Here is a 16167-nt window from a genome sequence, read left to right as displayed (position 1 = left end):
GGGTTTTTGCCTGCCTCATAGCAATCACCACAACTTTGGTGGTTTAAGCATTGGGTAACCTTAGTCTTGTCTGGAAGGGGGGTTGTACCCTCACTTTCCCCTCCAGAAACAAGTTATCCCATTAAAGGGACCCACAAAGGAATTGCTTCTGGCCATATTTCCAGATGGGGGCTTAGGCCTCACATCTACTAGAGGCAGCAATCCCAGCAGGGATCCCCCTATTTGATGTAAGTCATAGGATTCCCCTCTGTCTGGTTGCCACTGACATCATTTCAGGCAGGTGGGCCAGAAATAAATGGTTACCCATCAGTGGCATAGCATGGGGGTGCGGGGGGGCGGCCGCACTGGGCGCAACATCTGGGGTTAGGGTTAGGGGGCACAAATCCACAGCTTAGGGGGCGCAAATCCACGGGTTAGGGGGCGCAAATTACTTGCCTTGCCCCGGGTGCTGACAACCCACGCTATGCCACTGTTACCCATTGCCTATGCCAAACCTCCTCATCAGTAGTCAATAAAGTTTTGGCCTGATTACAGTAGATCCCATTCAACTGTGTTGTGTCTTTACTGGTATTTTATCTGAGCAGAGGATGGGGAAGTATTTGGCCTGGTCTTGCAAGTACCATGGCTGATCTGCATAAATCATATCTACAGAACAGCATTAAAATGAGATCTAGAGAGACCATTAATTTCACAAAACTTTGACTCTCAGGATGGTTTCTCTCAACCACTTCCCCACTTCCCCTATTTTTATTCTCCATTTCATGTTATTTCTGTTTCCCCCCACTTAATGCTACATCATTTACCTACCACTTCTAAACCATCTCGGGCGCATGTTAAATGCAGCGTTTGTAATGGTCGAAGCTGGCAAACCCACTCATTAACCATCTAAGTACGTAATCTAAGTATCTATTTTCAAGGAGTTTTAGAAATAGTAATCATCTAGTTTCATGGCTTGTTGTAAGCCATGTGTGCAATACAGCTTGTGCCAAACTCAAGTAATTATCCAAACACATTTGAAAATTGTGCAGGCACAGGTATGCAATTTTCAGCACCCAACAATTGTGTCCTCATCCACAAATCCTTTCCAATCCACCAAGATGGATGACTAGGTGGGCATACTCGGTTTAAGATCCCAAATACAAATTATTCCTGGCTATGGCACGTAACTCCATGTTTTCCAGAGTTGGATTAAACACTGCACAACCGATGAGGACTTACCTAGAAGAATGTCTCTGTCATAACATCTTTATACCAAGAAAGACGATATCTGTCTAACATCTGTTTCTATGCAGCTATTAAAAACGCAGGCACCACAACAGAGAAATAAAAAGTGAACACATCTCATGCTCAATATCTGCTTTTCTTTGACCCTTCCCCATTATAAGCATCTACATTGTATGGACTTGTATGGGCAGGCTAAAGGCAGCCATTACAAGGGCTGAATCAGAATATGCTTTTTTTCTTTCCAGAACTGGAATTATTTTATCCCATTGCAGTTTTCTCCCACTGACTGACGACTAAATCATATTTCTTGTCTCTCCTAGTTTTTAAAAGTATTGTTATTAATTGCATCACCTATCAGCTTCACTACAAAACAAAATTCCGACTCCACTCACAAATAGATGCAAACTTGAAAAAAAAACACAACAACACCTCACCCTTACCCTGCTTGCAGCTTCCCATGGGTATCTGACTGGCCACTGTGACAGCAGGACACTGGTCTACATAGGCCTTTGGTCGGATCCAGTGAGGCTCTTCTTGTGTTCTTCAACACTGAGAAGGGAAAACATTTGTTGTCACAGCAAATGCATTATTGTCTGCAAAGTACCATTTGCCGTAGCTCCCAAAGTTCATCAAGGAGGAAGAATGGCTCTGAAATCGCTTCACACAATAGGCACTAATTTATGAGGTGGCACTTGAGGTTCGGTTCCATCACACTTCCAACTCGCTAAATGCCTATTCAATAATTATGACATTTGCAAACTGATAAGAAAATGAGCCTCAAAGTGGCGTTCCAAGAGCAAACCTGTTAAAGTAATGAATTGCCTCGGGCAGGGTGTTTAGAAGGTCTTGCTGCTTTCATTTTGTGCTGAACATAAGGTGTCCTTTCTTACACACACACAGGTATCGCTAGGGTTTCCATTTCATTGTTCATGCTTCTCTGTGAGATGCCTTCTAAGCCACGCAGACAAAATTTATGGTCATGGCAACCCGCCTTTTAAAGTGATTCCAGTAGCTGGGCTAAAGACCAACAGGAGATGCAACATGAACACACGAGTCAATTTCTGCTTTTACTTTGTGAGCTAAGCAAAAATGATGCCCAGTTTATACATGACTAACTGAAAGGTGCCCAGGAATTTTAAGAATCCAAAAAAAACAAGGAATCCTAAGATTTTTAAATGGATAGTGTAATTTGTTAGTATTAGGAGTGTGCACAGCCACTACCATCTTGACCCAGGACCCCATCTTGACCTAGGGATGAGCTGATCAGGGGCCAGCCCAGAGTGAGTGGAGCTAATGTTTATTTATAGGGGTTTTTTTAAGCATATACAGTCAAAATAGGGGCAGAGGAAGGAGATAGTGCATCTTCCTATCCTTTCTTTCTGATTAAACTGCAGCCAGCAAGAGGGTTCAATCCAGCTGTGTGCTGCTTCACTAATGCATTCTCTGTGGGAAACATGTCAATGAAGCAGGATTGCACCGTTGGCATGAGGTTCATGCAATGGTGTTTCATGTGCTCGGCTGCTGTGCCGGAACAACTTCGCACCCCCCTTCTGCCCCTCTCTCAACCGGCTTTGTGTGGTTCAGATCACAGAATCTTAGAGCTGGAATGGACCACAAGCGTCATCTAGTCCAACACCCTGCAGTGAAGGAATCTCAGCTAAAGCATCCCTGACAGATGGCCACCCAACCTCTGTTTAAAAACATCCAAGGAAGGAGAGTCCACCACCTCTAGTGGGAGTCTGTTCCACTGCTGAACAGCTCTTACTGTCAGAATTTTTTTTCTGAATATTTAGTTGGAATCTCCTTTCTTGCAACTTGAAGCCATTGGTTTGAGTCCTACCTTCCAGAACAGGAGAAAACAAGCATTCTCCCTCCTCCATGTAACACCCTTTAAGATATCTCCTCTCAGTCTCCTCTTTTCCAGGCTAAACATACCGAGCTCCTTCAACTGTTCCTCATAAGACCCTTGATCTTCTTGGTTGCCCGCCTCTGCACACATTCCAGCTTGTCAACATCCTTCTTAAATTGTGGGGCCCAGAATTGGACACAGTATTCCAGGTGTGCTCTGACTCCTGTAACTTGTCCATCACTTCAGCATGTGCAAACAAATCTCTAACAAACCTTTGCAAACATAAGGCTTCTCTCTCCCATTTTCAAGCTATGATGATTAGCTTTGTGATGATGGCATTACTGAAAGGAACTAATAGCAATCAACTGTGTGCCCAGCCAAAACTGATGGAAACAAATGCTTTCACAAGTACTGAAATTGACCAAAGGTGGAATCACATTGTGTGTGTGTGTGTGTGTGTGTGTGTGTATGTGTATATATATATATATATACACACACACACACACACACACACACACACACTGAACCAGATCCTTGTTCCTAGTAGCTACAATGACCACCATTGGGTCTCCAGTATTTCAGACTGTCTCTTCTCAACATAAGGTTCCTGTTAGGGTTAATTATAAAGTTTTAATCACTGTACAAAATATCCCAATCCTATTTGCAGATTCCAGGGATTGAAACAAGGATGTTCCACAGCATATCAGCAAAGATTTTTTACTCTCTTAAAAAATAATCATAATAATAGCAACAACAAAATGAGGCCCCCGCACCCCTGCAATTATATAGCAGAATGAAAACAGCTTTGGTGGTAAATGGACTAGTTTGTACTGAAAACAAAGTACTGGGGTCAGAGTTCTTTAATGCTTTAAGTGTGTGTCTTTTACACCTGGCTCCAAGTGGTGGATCTTGAGACTCCCTTTAAAAAATGAAGTAGATTCCACATGTGGGAAGGCTGCCCACAATCAACAGTGTACAGTAGCACTGAAGAGAAGCTTGATCAGGATCTGCTGGTTTGTGGGTGATTTGCAGTAGATCAACAAGGATGTGACTTGCAATTGCTTTACTGAAAGAAAACAAGAGTGGGTTTTTGTGTGGAAGGCCCATGAGCTCACTTCTGAGACGGAAAAACAAATTCCTGGGCTAAGATGCACTCAGTGGTGCCCTGTTCCTTAATTCTGAGAATATGCCAGTCCTCTTTAGAAGTCATTATTTTGCACTTGGCGCCAGCTGGTTGACCTTGGGGTTCTATTAAAAAGAAACACAAAGTAGATTTTGCAAGCTTGTAGTTCACCCACCCCTAGCGTGGAGCATGATGAATGAAGCAGGGCATGAATTATGAAAACAAGGGAAAAAACACTTCTTCGCATCAAGAAACATTTCCATTTATAAGATTGTTTGTGTATAACCATATTGTAAAAAAAGCAGAGTTGTGAAGAGGACTGTGAAGCAGGTGAAAATACATAAGGAGGCAAAATAACTTAAATAGGCAGTAGACAAGGTGCAGTATTAAATTACTGGGTTGGATTTTTAACTCTTATATGATATTGATAGAAATCATTCAGTGGAACTTGTGAAATTGCTTGGCTTTAATTTCAGGTAAAACGACACTTTAAAAAAAGTTAGAAAGATGATCAATTATTGATTCTGTCCTAGGAATTGTCACTTTGGGGGAAAAAAGAGAAGGTTGGGTTTTTTATTTTACTTGGTTGGCTGGGAATTAAATATCTAGCACAATATTTTAATAACTTGAAATCTTATCAATGAATTACAGATATTCTCCCGGTTTTTTTAAAAATAATGAACCATGCCAAAGCCTAAAGCAGTCAGATTAATTAGGAATGTTTGGGACTCTTCTAAAATCTCCTCTAACAGCTCCTTTATTCACCCCTTGAAATCCCTTAGATGCATCTTGCACAGTTGCAGAATCCAGAGCTGGAGAGAAGCTGATGGCATGGAGTGGCTAACAACTTTTATCCTTTTTTCTGTGGGTCCCCAGTTGGGATACGTGCAATGTCCCAGAAAAATAAACACCTCCCCCTTGTCTGCCATTATAGTCCTTCAGATGTTTCACTCATGAAGGAGTCTTCTAATTGCGACAGAAATTCTGCTTTAGACAAAAGTCAATCTGTGATATGGTCTTCAGTGGAAACATGATTGGGGACAAAAGTATTAAAGATGAATGAGCATGAGAAAAAGAAACAAAAGTCTCATTTCCATGCTTAAGCTCAGGTCTCATCCCCCCCCCCCCGGTACAACAAAAAGGTGTAACATCTTACTGAGATAGGGCCAATGACACCACGAGATATCCTTGGGGGACCAATGCTCTTACAGGGCCCCTTGGTACTGATACCTGGACTGTATCACCTATGCATCTCTCGAGGCTTGGGTCCACCCAAGCAACAGTGGTAGTTTCTTTGTCTGGGCCTCTTCGGGAGGAAAGGCAGGATATAAATCAAGTCACAGGAGCCAACTTCTAGGGGCTGACGGGGTCTTTTGCCCCCCCCCATAAAATATTTGAGGGAGCCTGCCTTCCCCAAAGTTGATGGGCATTGCCATTCAAAAAGTGTTTGTGCACTGTGTTGTGTGATTGATTATGTGGAACGGAGCTTACCTGCACCACCATATTTTATTCAAGTTGGCACCCCTGAATATAAGAATAAGACGGCCCTTGAAAGATGCAGCAGTATATTCCTTCAGACTCCCACATCTAATCACATTTACATGTGGAGGTCCCCAAGCCACCCCTCAAATAACTCACAACACACACATAATTTTTGTTTAAGGTTTTTGGCATAATTTTGGCCACAACTTTATTGAAATACATAAATGTGAGTGGTTGCTTAGGCATTGGTTAAGACTATGTGTCTCCCCGTCTGGGGACAGAACTGACTTCCGGATACCAGCGGAAGCCAGTAAGGGAAAACAATATTGGGGAGAAATGGAGCTGAGCCACAGGCCCTCACCTCTCCCCGCATGCTCTCTGGGGCTTGCCAGCCCTAGTCCCATTCCAGGGATTCGGACGAAAAGATGGCAAACCACCAGATTCCTTTAATGGAATTCTCTTTCCACAGCAGCATTGGAGGGGCAGGCCCAGCCAATCCTACCCCCTCCTCCAGTCAATTGATAACCAATGTCTAGCCGCAACCCTACAAGTTGTGACGATTTGCTACGCAGTAGGCAAAAACCAAATGGCCCAGCCACTCAGCCAGATGGACAAAATTCCTACCAGGCCCCTGCCCCAAAAGGAGACGACCCCATTGACAAGCATAGCAAGGTCAACGGAAAACCCCTAAGTTAGGGTGGGTGTGCAGGCAATCCGTTGCACGCAGCGAAAGAGAAAGCTCCAAGCTGCATGCCCAGGATTTAAAACATCCGATCCCTCCCAACAAAATTGCAACATAAAATTTACCCCAGCAACACAGCCATCCAATCGTTGCCCCAGGCCTCCTTTGTAACCCTGCCCATAGGCGCCGACTCCATGGGGCCTGAGGGGGCCCGAGCCCCCTCAAAAATTCGTTTGGGGGGGCTCCACCCCCCAATAATCTCGGGCGCCCCTTCAGCAGAGTGCCGCCGCCAAGGAAGCCTGAGAGGGGAGGGGAGGAGTTTCTGGGGGGGAGGGGAGAGATCAGATCGCATGGGGAGTGGCGGGGGGAAGAGGTCACCGAGAGCCACCTGAGCATCAGCCCGAGGGCAAGAGCACAGCGCTGAAATGGGATCCTCTGCTCACATGCCAAGGCACAATCGGGAAGGCGGAGCGTGGCTGGCTTTGCGCACCGAGAGAGGGGGAAGAGGGAAGAGGATCGTTCCAGCTGCGACTCCCATCGGGGGATACAGGCAACAGGATTGCAGCGCCCTGGGGACGGACGAGGCTGATGCAAACTTTCTAGGGCCAGTGGCGTAGCGTGGGGGGTGCCAGGGGTGCCAGCCGCACCGGGCGCAACATCTGTGGGGGGCGCGAGTCCAGAGGGAAGGGACAAGTTCCTTCCTCCGCCGGGCTCCCCGCCGCCACCGCCAGCCTTGCGCCTTGGCGCGCGCGCGCCCCCCGCCGCCGCTGCGGCTGCGCTCCACTCACTGCTCGCAGGAGGAGCAGCCGCTACAGCAGCGCTGACGCCGCCACCGACGCCTGGCCGGGCACGGGCAGCCGCCGCACCCTGATGCCATCCCCTTCCCCCTTTTTTCCAGAGCTGGGGGAGGGGGAGGTTTTAAAAGGGGGTCTTGCATTGGCGATCCTGCAGCACTTTGGGCCGCACGACGCGAGCGCGCAGCACGGATCAGCCACGACCCCACCCCGTGCATTACCCGGGGAAAAGTGCTCCGCGTGGGAGGCGCGTTTCCCCTTCATTCCCTCTCGTGCAAATCCTCCTTGGGTTCCCTCCCCCGTCTTTCCTCTCCCTACCTCACAAAAGCCTCACCTCGTCGCCTCCTCGCTGCCTCTCGCCTCCGCAGGAGCGTTTCCCTCCGCGGAAGAAGGAGCAGGGCGCTTCTGCAACTTTGGATTGCAACTTCTTGCTTCCCTGGGAAACAGAGCCCGGCCGGGTCAGTTGTCCAGCGGAGGGCCAGTTCCACCCTCCCTCCCTCTCTCTCTCTCTGCAACCCTTGCGCCCCCCCCGCGTACTACTTGCAATGCAACTTCCGCGCTCCATGCGCTTTCATAGAATCTGTCGAGCTGGAAGGGAGCTGAGGGTCATCTAGTCCCACCCGCTGCAATGCAGTAATACGCCGCTGCCCCCCTACAAGGGATCGAACCTGCAACCTTGGCCTTATCAGCGCCGTGCTCTTAAACTGAGCCATCCGGGCTCCCCTTTCCCCCACCTTCTTGCGTGCCTGAACCTGTCCGCGTTTTGCATTCTAACACTTGCAAGCTCCATCCTCCAGCAGTTCCCTGACGCCGGCTGCGCTTCCTTTCAGGCCAATACTTGGCAGCCATAAACTCGCACCGTGTCCAATATCCTATAAAAAGCATTAATCGGAACACCTTGCAACATTTCATCAAAGAAAATTGAGACTCCCTATTCCATAATAATAATAATAATAATAATAATAATAATAATAGTAATAATTTTATTATTTATACCCTTCCCATCTGACTGGGCTGCCCCAGTCACCTTGGATAAAAATATAATAAAACATGAAACATTTAAAAAAACTTCCCTTCAGATGACTTGTGAAGTTGTAGAGTTACTTATCTCCTTGGCTTGGGGGGTGTCAAATAAAAATAAAAATAAATTATTTATACCCTGCCCATCTGGCTGGGCTTCCCCAGCCACTCTGGGCGGCTTCCAAAAAAATATTAATACGTCAAACATTAAAAGCTTCCCTAAACAGGGCTGCCTTCGGATGTCTTCTAAAAGTCTGGTAGTTGTTCTTCTCTTTGACATCTGGTGGGAGGGCGTTCCACAGGGCAGGTGCCACTACTGAGAAGGCCCTCTGCCTGCTTCCCTGTAACCTCACTTCTTGCAGGCAGGGAACCGCCAGAAGGCCCTCGGCGCTGGACCTCAGTGTCCGGGCAGAATGATGGGGGTGGAGACGCTCCTTCAGGTCTACTGGGCCGAGGCCGTTTAGGGCTTTAAAGGTCAACACCAACACTTTGAATTGTGCTCAGAAACGTACAGGGAGCCAATGTAGGTCTTTCAAGGTAACTTCATACGTTGTTGTTGTTGTTGTTGTTGTTGTTGTTTAGTCATTTAGTCGTGTCTGACTCTTCTTGACCCCCTGGACCAGAGCACGCTAGGCACTCCTGTCTTCCACTGCTTCCCGCAGTTTGGTCAGACTCATGTTTGTGGCTTCCCCTCCCCATCCAGCTTGGTTTCCCTAGCCACTCGGAAACCCGAACCCTATGGAAATAGGGATGTCAAGGTTGCAGGTTCGATCCCCGCACGGGACAGCTGCGTGGTCCTGCATCTTTCCTCAGGGCCTGCAAGACAGAGCTGTTCCACCTGGCCTTTGGTTTGGACTCAGTGGGACCCTTATGTCTTCCCTCCCCTTACAGTTTTGATTTGTGGGCTACTTTTAAAATGAGGCTGCTTTTCAAATTGCATTTTAACCTGTATTTTAAATTGGTCCCTCCCCCCATTATGTTTCTATTGTAATTTTACCGGTGTTAGCCGCCCTGAGCCCGGCTCTGGCTGGGGAGGGCGGGGTATAAATAAAATGTGTCATCATCATCACCACCACCACCACAGGGGGTTGGACTAGATGACCATCGGGTTCCTTCCGACTCTACGATTCTATGATTCTATAAAGTCAAGTGTTACCGGAAAAATCCGAGGGCGCGCTCGCACTTGAGTGCTAAAATCCACGGATTAGGGGGTGCAAATTACTTGCCTTGCCCCGGGTGCTGACAACCCACGCTACGCCACTGTCTAGGGCTGGGTTGCGCGCGCTTTTGGAGAGTTGGTGCTTTCCTCGTGAAATGGAGGAAATAACGTCAGGTCGTCCTTTTTTATTTTATTTTATTTTTTGCACAAAGAAAGCAAAATTTAGAAATACTTGCACAAACAAGCCACGATTCAGAGACGCTCGGTCAGATGTAAAATCGAGACAGCAACCTGGAAAAGAACTGCAGTTTGTGATCCGAGGGCTGAAGCGCAGGCAACTCTGGAGCTTTGCATTGCCCTGCTCGCAATAGTCCATATCGCGTGCCTTTCTTGTCCTTGTGACATCATCGCACCCTTGTGGAAATGCACTCCCGAGGGAGCTGTAACCCCCGCCTCCTCCCCACCTGCTCCCTCGCCAGCCAGCCAGCCAGCCAGCCAGCCGCGCGCCCTAGCCGGAGAGCCCCGGCCGTCCCCGTCGCGCAATCGGCTGGATCTCCCTTCAGCAGGCCGTGCTCACAACTCGGCCCAGGGACCCCCCAGCAGCGGATCTCCGGCCCAGCTGAAGAATCCGGCAACAAGCCCCCTCCTCCCCAATCGCTCCGCCGAAATACGCTCCAAAACCCCCCAGATAGGCCACCGGCCACCAAGTCTTGTGCCGCCCTGAGCGAGGGTCTCTCCCCAACACCGCCACCTCGAACTGTGTTCTCCCGGCTACCCGAGCGAACCAGCGGCAGGACCCCGGTATGGGCCCCCCCAATATTTTTTATAAGTCGGCGCCCCTGACCCTGCCTGGCAACAGAGGGGTGGCCTGGCAGACCCCACCACAACACGCGTTCTCTATGAGGGAGAACACGCTTTGTAGAGGCAGCTTGGTGAGTCCAGTGGCATATCATGGGTTACCATTGTCTGGGGAAGTCACTTCCTGGTTCACATGTAAAAGCTGTTTTTAATGGAGCCCAGCAATGGAAGCCCACAGCACTGAGGTAGTACTGGGTGTTGAAATTTTGTGCCCCTAAGAATTTTGCGCCCGGGGTAACCAACCCTGTGACCCCCCCTCATGCAATGCCATTGAGTGAGTCCCTTCCTCCTTTGATAAGGTCAAAATCTCTTCTCTCCATAAGGTTCCTGCAAAGGTTAATTGTGAAGTATTTCCACAATTTCACACACAATTTTCTACATACTTTCTCCTCCATGTGATTGGTTGGCAGGAACCACCCAATCATGCTCCAGATAGAAGTGAATCCACAACCTGATTGGCTTACAGTAGAAATCCGGAATTAGCCAATCATGTGCAGCCCATTGTGTAAATAATGTATATAAAGCAGATACTTTGAGGGGACTTTCATTCATTCCTCCTCACCACTATGAGCTGAATAAAGAGCATGAAATCACTTTGCGACTCTGAGTATATTTCAGTCTCCATGATCTAGGACTGTGATGTTGCTCCTGTCACAAGCTGAACATGGTTGAGAGATGAAACAGGATGGACACATGGCTGAATGCATGTGAAAATGTTACTAGAAATAGACTGGTTTGCCCATTCTTGGATTCAGCAAGGTAGCTGCATCATGTGTTGGGAATGGTCTTCATCTACCAGGGCAGAAAATAGAAGCTCCAGTTCTTGTGTCGTCTCAGTAATTTTTAAGGTCAATCTTTCCACCACCATTATAAAAGTCTACAGCCATTGCAGCCCCCCTCCATTCCAATGAGACTGGAAGAGATGCTCACCTCTTCCTAACTGACTAGAACAGCCATATGCCATTATTCATAAGCATTTTCAGCAAGAGACAGATGCATGAACTCTCATTTCTGCTGAAGGCTTCTTATGGCGTTAGCATTTACTAAGCTGTGATTAGATAAGATGACACCATGGGAAACAAGATAGAAAAGAGGCTACAGCCAGCTAACTACGGAGCTCAAATATATTGGTCTCTACGGAAGAAGCTCTCCTTTAAAACAGATTTAGAATGAGCACTCACACTTTACACTCTGGGGGCCCTTTGCGGGATTGCGAACGGTGCTTTGGACCTCAGGGAACTTACCAGTTTGTATGGGCTGGCATGCCTCTCAGTTTACTCTTTGGAGTCTCAGTTAGTCAATTTACACTGCTGGGAGGTGGGGCCAGTCGCATAAATAGGGGGAGGAGCCAGCAGTAGCCAGGCAGTGACTCACCCCCCTCCCCACAGCGATGATTTCAGGGTCCCCTCTTAAAGGGCCATACACTGAAAGGTTGTCAGTGAACTACCCTGCGTGTGGGAATATGGGATGGGCTGCCTGCGTATACATACGTCTTGCAGAGCACCCCCATATCCCATTTACCATGAGGAGCCCCAGTTCCCCCGGCTCCAGGAGGGATACATGCCCAATGCCTAAGCCAAGGTTCTCCTACATTTGAAAGTTTAATAAAGTTGTGGCCAAATTTTAATTCCATAACACATTGTCATAATGCCAAGCTCTCTATATATTTATTTCACACACAGAAGAATGAATTTGCCCAGATCTCACCTGAGAGCTTCTTTTTACAAGGCTACACTTTGTTGCCAATGGTCTTCCAAGCACTTATCGAGAAGCAGATGAAATAACCTAAATATCTATCCATTTCACATTCCTAGAAACTTTTATATCAGGGGAAACTGGGCCATTTTTCAGCTTGAGGGCTGCATAGATAAACATTAGATAAACATTAAAAAGTAACTAAACACTAACAGAATTAAAACAATGTGTAATAAAGATATATTTAAAATACAAATAATAGCAACAATAAAAAACGTTGTAGCACCATCCTTTTCCTAGAGGCCTGCTGGAATAAGAAAGTTTTCACCTGCTGTCAGAAGGATAGCAAGGAGGAAGCCAAGTCTAATTTCTCTTGGCAGGAAAATCCAAAGATGTCAGAGGCTGGATCTACACTGGCCTGTTTAATGTTTTTCCCCCCTATTAGAACGATATTAGATATGTCATTCCAAAACATCACAGGGCATACTTGTTAATCAAAAAGTTTTTGGGGGGTCAAATGTAAGTAATATCTGGCCACACCATTTCCCAAAACGCTGTTTTCCCCCCTGCTGCTGCTGGTCTCTCTGCTCCATCCTCTGATGTCACATTTTAATTTGTCCTTTCTCCCTCCCTCCCTCTGTGTCCTTTGTTATTTGAACTGAACATTGTCCCTCCAATACCACTGGAAGGGGGGGGCAGAGTTTGAATGTGGTAAAAAGGGGGGGAGGGGAATGCTACATAGGGACATATGAGCTGTGTTTCACTGATATAGCAGCATAGAACGATTTTTAAAAGTGATAAAAAGACAAGGTAATAACACATTGTGAATGTAAAAAGTAGGGCGTCATGTGTCCATCTATATCATGGGTAGGCAAACTGAGGCCAGGGGCCTGATCTGGCCCAATCGCCTTCTCAATCTGGTCCGCGGACGGTCTGGGAATCAGCGTGTTTTTACATGAGTAGAATGTGTCCTTTTATTTAAAATGCATCTCTGGGTTATTTGTGGGGCATAGGAATTCATTCATTTTCCCCCCTTCAAAATATAGTCCAGTCCCCCACAAGGTCTGAGGGACAGTGGACCAGCCCCCTGCTGAAAAAGTTTGCTGAACCCTGATCTATGTTATCAAAACCATTCCTTAACCCTTCCTTAACGTTAAAAACCATTAGTGTAGATCCATCCTGGGAGGAGTAACCATCGAGAAGGCCCTTCGCTGCATCCCTACCAAGTGTGGCTGTGAGACAGGTTGTTGGACTGAGAGAAGGGCCTTCTTCAAAGATCTCAGAACCTGGGCAAGTCCATATGAGGGAATATGGTATTTCAGATATCTTGTACCTAAGCTGAATAGGGATTTATAGGCAACAAACCAACACTTTGAATTGTGTCTGGAAATTAACTGGTAGACAGTGAAACTGTTGTAGCAACTTCCACAATTGCTGCTTGCTTGTTATATATTTTCTTGTTGGCCAAGCAGTTGAAAAATGAATGCGCAGCATTTAAATGATGCCTTCCATTCATTTCTGGGAGATAGCTCTTACGGTGTCCTTTTAATTAAGACATCTGGTGGGGAAAAACAAAGATTTTTGCTTCTGGTACGGCTGCATAGGACACACAGGGAAAGGTCACTTAGGAACTTGTAGATGCTGTCGGTCTGCAGGAATGTTTGCCAGGCTGCATTTAAATATGCTCTTTTAAGGGAGTCAGCTGTCTTATATGACTTCATATGTAGAGACTTTAAACGAACTGGCAAGGCAGGATAAATTGGGTTGCCAATCGCCAGAATACAAATGAAGTCATTTTTATGTTTGTGTGCATGCGCATGAGAGACAGAGAAGAAGATGGGGAAAGTAATAAGGTGGAGGCACGGTGTGGGGAAAACTGCCATTCTGGTCATGTGGGAAATTGGGGCAGGTGGAGGAGAGCATGCAAATGAAGAAACGTTGCAAAGAGAAAAGAAGTGAGAGAGAGGAAGGAGCAATGCAAATGCAAATGAATGAGAACTCAAGAGTTATTCAGATACGTAGAATCTCTGGAGTGGGGATGAAAAATATATTGGTTTGAGTTTGGCAGGAGCGGGGTTAGAGTTGAAATCCAAATCATCTGTAGAGCACATTGTTGACTACTAAGGTAAAAAGATAGCCTGGACGGCTACTCCTGGATGGTTAGGTCCAGTCAAAGGTGACTGTGGGGTGCATCACTCATTTCGCTTCAGGCTGAGGGAGCCTGCATTTGTCCACAGAAAGCTTTCTAGGTCATGTGACCAGCATGGCTAAACCTCTTCTGGTGCAACGGAATATTGTGATGGAAACCAGAGCACATGGAAACACCGTTTACCTTCCCACCGCAGGGGCACCTATTAATCTACTTGCACTGGTGTGCTTTTGAACTGCTAGGTTGGCAGGAGCTGGGACAGAGCAATGGGAGCTCATGCCCTTGCAGGGATTCGAAATGTCGACCTTCTGATCGGAAAGCCCAAGAGGCTCAGTGGTTTAGACCACAGTGCCACCTGCATCCCTGCTGGCTACTACTGCTTTACTGACCTGGCTAGAGAGATGCTTCAGCATGAAGTCCTGGTGGCCCATCAAACAGGGCACTATGCACAGAGCTATAAAGTTCCAGATTAAAACCTTGCAGTTCCTGTTGCAGTCTGAGTTAAGAAGGGAAAGGTATGGTGTAATGTGCAGACAGCAAAAAGGAAAAAGGAAAGAAAGGATACCCACCCCCAAAAGTCATCTGTTTTGTAGATGACATTTGTAATCTGGGTACTGACAGCAAGATAAACTCTCATGGCACATTTCTTAAATGGCAGTGTACACAAGTTCCCCTAAACAGATGCTCTCTGTACCAGAAAAAAACAAGAGATATTAATCAGCAACCATTATGGGTGAGCTAAATTGTACCTCTGGTATCACTGGTTATGCCCTCTTTGCCCCCTGTAACATGAAGGGAGAGTGAATGGGCAGATCACTTTCCGTATCAGTATCATATGCAAATAGTCTCCAGCATGCTTTTCTGTCTCTGCATCTACTTGCCTTGTAGATGCACATTACAATTCCTGGAAACAACAATGATATGATAATGATGTAAGTGTAGCTTGTTTTGAGTGCTTAAAGAGTCATTGATTTGTTGTGAAGCCTCTAATTAAGGTAACATTCATAATGCTTTAATGGTAGCATTTAATGCTGATCTGCTATGTGAACAGCAAAAGAACCACTTCAAGTCAGGAATAGAAGTTACACTGCAATCCTAACCACGTCTGTTCAGAAATAAGCCATAGTGCATTCAGTGGGGCTGACTCCCAGGTAACCGGGGTTAGTATTACAGCCTTAGTCTATGAATGAGGTAGAGAAGGAATGTAAGTCTGGTAGTTAAGAACACTATCATGTTTATTCCCCCCCCAACTGTTTTGTACAAACTATATTAGAATAAGTTCCTCTCTTGCAACGTAACTCTCACTAGTCTTTGAAAATGGAAGAAATTTGATAATCTGTAAGAAACCCCATTGGCAAATCTTTGGGCTAGAGGTGTCAGTCCAACATCTGATATGTTCCAGGTGCATGGAAGGTTGTATATATACCCTCGCCCTCCCTGCCCAAGGAGTGCACCAGACCTGCCTCAGAAATTCCTGGGCATCAACTTGGAAGTATTAGGTTTGAAGAGAAATATGGAATCTAATAAGTGTAAAATGGAGCATGTTTGATTTCTAACTGTGTGCTTTTTGCAGACACACATTGGATTTTGTACATGCATGTCACATTTGGTAAGGACGTCATGTTTTTACACCCATGAACTCATACAAACTGCATCTGGGTAAAGTAATGTCAGATCTTTCCCAAAGTATATTACCAACACTCAGTCACAGAAACAGCTGCATTAGTTTCCAATTAGTTTCTGAGCCAAATCTAAGGCATTCATGCCACAATTTAAAGCCCTAAAGGGCTTAGGCCCAGGTATTAAGATCAACAGAGGCAGCCCTCTTGGTTGTTCCATCTCCCTCAGAAGTCCAAGTGGTGGTGCCCTGGAGAGGAAATTATCTGTGATAGTCTCTGAATTGTGCAACTCCCTTCCTACAGAAATGTGTTGGGCACCTTCATTATGCAACTTTAGACAAATTCTGAAGATGTACCTCTTTATCTTAGTCTTTGACACCTGAGATGTGTGTTTTCAGGACCTACTCTGTTCCTCTTACTATAACCTGCTTTAAGGTAAAGGTAAAGGTACCCCTGGCCGTACGGGCCAGTCGTGTCTGACTCTAGGGTTGTGCGCTCATCTCACTTAAGAGG

The 16167-nt window shown here is 46.4% G+C and overlaps 1 long non-coding RNA gene across 1 annotated transcript in view; it reads left to right on the top strand.

The window, feature by feature from the left end:
- Positions 1 to 16167, top strand: part of LOC309533351 — a 63499-nt gene that overhangs the window by 30212 nt on the left and 17120 nt on the right. The window lies entirely within an intron of this gene.

This window comes from Podarcis vaucheri (assembly GCF_965113315.1).
Source record: "Podarcis vaucheri genome assembly, chromosome: 5".
Lineage (NCBI taxonomy): Eukaryota > Metazoa > Chordata > Lepidosauria > Squamata > Lacertidae > Podarcis > Podarcis vaucheri.
This window is presented reverse-complemented; position numbering and strand designations above follow the sequence as displayed.